This window comes from Sinocyclocheilus rhinocerous, unplaced genomic scaffold (assembly GCF_001515625.1).
Source record: "Sinocyclocheilus rhinocerous isolate Xijiao unplaced genomic scaffold, SAMN03320098_v1.1 scaffold967, whole genome shotgun sequence".
In the NCBI taxonomy this organism is placed as follows: domain Eukaryota; kingdom Metazoa; phylum Chordata; class Actinopteri; order Cypriniformes; family Cyprinidae; genus Sinocyclocheilus; species Sinocyclocheilus rhinocerous.
In genome coordinates this window covers 392,695-396,271 of record NW_015660510.1, presented here as the reverse complement: position 1 = coordinate 396,271, position 3,577 = coordinate 392,695, and positions in this window count along the sequence as shown.

The window sequence follows — 3,577 nt, the reverse complement described above, 5'->3', positions numbered from 1 at the left end:
TTCTTTACAAATCCTCGGTTTGTACTTCTAATTAGTGACTGTTGTTTTGTTTTGATCTCTCCGCTGCGTTTCCGCGTTCGTCACTTCTGAGCGGCGCATGCGCAACACTGACCTCATACGTCATCCTCCCGGAGCTGCTTCCGTGTAGGACTGTTGGCGCAAGCTACATTAAAGTGATTATTACGTTTTGAATATGGATATTTTTCTTACAAAAACGCATTGATTCGCTACAGGAGGCCTTTGTTCATCCCCCGGAGCCGTGTGAGACACTTTTTATTATGGATGGGCGCTTTTTATTTCACTTCTTTTGGACTGAAGGAATGCAACACCTGCTGACTGCCATTAAACAGCTTGAAAGATCAAAGACAATTTTTAATATAACTCCGACTGGATTCGTCTAAAAGAAGAAAGTCATATACACCTAGGTTGCCTTGAGGCAGAGTAATTTATGGGCTAATTTTCATTTTTGCGTGAACTAACCCTTTAAGTTTAGGTATGGGGTCTAAGGATTAAGGCATCTAAAATATGATCATGAAGAATAAGCCATTAAGATGTGCTTTATAAGTACTAATAAACAGTCAATATGCTAGTAATATGCATGTTAATAATCAACTAGTTAATAGTGAGAATTGGTCCCTGAACTGAAGTGCTACCAAAAAAAATGGTAACCTAAAAATGGTAACATAAATTAACTGGTTTTATTCAAGTCAAAAATATAATTTAATATCAACCCAAATGCATTAAAATAAGCTAACAATTTGAAATGATACATTTTTAAACTGTGAGAAAAGAAGCAGCTAAACATTGAATACTTGACAACTAATAAAAGACATACTGACATAATAAAAGACATCTGAAACAAGAAAACTCCATATCAGACAAACAATTGAGAGTGAATTTGTGCGCGTGTTTTAAAAATAAAAGTATTATTTGAAAATAGTTTAAATGCATTACATTACAATAAATTACAATTATTTTACTACTAACTTTCTTTATTTATGTCCTTTAAATCCTTTAATTATTTTTACATTCTGAATTGTGAATTCTGAATTGGTTTGAATTTAAATTGAATTAGCCACACCTCACAGGAAGATGAATTTAAATTTGAATTGCATTGACAGGAAGAGGAATTTCACTGGTCACTGGAATCCCTTATTGTGTTCTATTTTATGGTTTCCATTTGGTAAGTTTTGTAAGTTTTATTGATAGTATTAATGGTCTGTAAAATGAAAATTATGAAAAAAAGCATTTATGAAAATGTATTCAATATGCTCTCAGAAAAAAAAAAGTACAAAAGCTGTGGTACCTTTTCAAAAGTTACACATTTTTACCTAAAGGGTCCATACTGGTACCTTAAAGGTACATGTTACTACCTAAATTGTACATATTACTACCTAAAAGGTACAAAAGTGTACCTTTTGAAAAGATACCTCCGCCCCAGTGACAGCTTTTGTACCTTTTTTTCCTGAAAGTGTATAATATATTTAATTCTATTTTAATCGTCCTTTCTTTTTATTAAAGTTGTACTTTTGTATCTTGTTTGCTTCGATTCAAATTCAGCCATTGAACTGGAGTTTTCTCAAGACTGGATGGTGCGCATCCCTGGCCTTTTCTTCAGCAATACCTCAACCACTCATTGCACTGAGACTATGTTTGGGTGCTCCCTCTTCCAGACCACATGGTTCTTCTAAATGTTGGACATGGTTGGATTCATTAAACCCAACAATCTCAACTCACTGAGAAATCGCATTATCCCAGTTACATTGTGTCTCTCGTCACAGCACGCTCGTCATATCTTTCAGCCCAAGATCTAATTTTCTCAGTCCCTTAAAACACTTGTCCTTCGCCCTTGATCCTGATGAATATGGTCTACTGATCTACTGACAAGAATCGGCAGAGCCGGTCACGCAATCAAACACCGCAGCAAATCATAATGCTGCAAATGACAAAACCTGCTGACAGACTCAAAACATTCCTCCCTCCCTGACCCAGAAGATCACTGACTTGAAAGGAGGGTTAATGTTTGCACGCCACACTTAGCACGATGACTTAAGCTTAGCATGTGACATCCTTTAGGAAAACACAGGTGGGACAACAAAACCACATTGTCCCATCCGTTTAAAGCAGATTATGCCACCAAGAATGCTAGTCACTTGTCACCTGGATTTCGGTGTTCTTCGAGGAAGACAAGCCGAGATTTTCTTGAATAAATACATGTCTTTGCCGTTTTTGTGTGATATTAGCAGATCACTTGTCAGCTTGCATTTAACTGAACAGCAGGAAGGGGAGATAAGTGAGTGCTTTCCTGCCACTCCATCAGACTCTGTTGACTTGTCCTCACAGATTGTACTTTCTACATTGCGAGTCTTCATCTATTAAACTAGCAGGAAAAACAATCAGAGATGGTTGAGAACAGGCTGCTAATTAATTCAGCAACGATTCCCGACACTTCAACATACTTTTAAGACAAGTATTAATGGAAATTATATACTTTCAAGGAATATACTTAAGTGTGAACTGAATGTAATATTTTCCGACACTTAATTGCATGTTATTGGTAATGAAATTAAAATTTATTATAGTTTGCATTTATAATAAATGCAATTAGGTGAACTTTAGAGTGCTTTTTGACCCACTTAATTAAGACTTAAAGGGGTCATATGATGTGATTTCAATTTTCCCTTTCTCTTTGGAGTACTACAAGCTCTTGGTGTATAAAGAAGATCTGTAAAGTTGCAAAGACTAAAGTCTCAAATCCAAAGAGATATTCTTGATAAAATCTAAGAGTCAGCCACACCTACCTAAAACGCCTCATTCTAACACACCCCAATCTACGTGTTTCAGAAAGGCGGGGCATAGAGGAGAAACAATAATGTACAGTATGTGGAAAATAATGTGTTTTTTTAACCTTAAACCGCATAAACACATTTCACCAAATACACAAAATAATGTTCTTTTTAGCAGCATCATATGACCCCTTTAAGTACATCTTTATTTATAGTTTCATAATTCTATTTTCTTTGAAATATGGTTAAAGTGAACTTCTGAATGTACTGACAAGTATTTATAATATACTTTAATGTAATTTCTATTGAAACATGTATGTAACAACGTTAACGCGTTAACGCATGTGATTAATTAAAAAATCCTTAACGTGTTAAAATAATTTAACGCAAAAAGACTGAAACACAATTTATATTATAAACCTTTAACCCGATTTCGCTTCTCTGTTTGCTATCAGATCATTTTAAGCCACTAAACTCCGGGAAAGTTTTCAGTCCAGTGATCCAGTAAGCGAATGCATTCAAACAATCAGTCCAAAACAGAGCTAATGTAAAGAACACCAGGCTGATTACATCAGAGATGGCGGAGACTCACAGAGACTCATGTTGTGTTTTTTCAGTTAATTTTTCATCGAGCTCTGTGATATTCTTTGATTGTTTCAGAAGAGCGCGAGAGCTCACGGAATGTCAAAACATCCCACTGCTGTATGATACTCAAACTACGTTTTCTCGGCTGAATAAAGCAAACCAGCTTCTCTCCAGTAAACATTTGATGGTTGAGAATTGCAATCAAA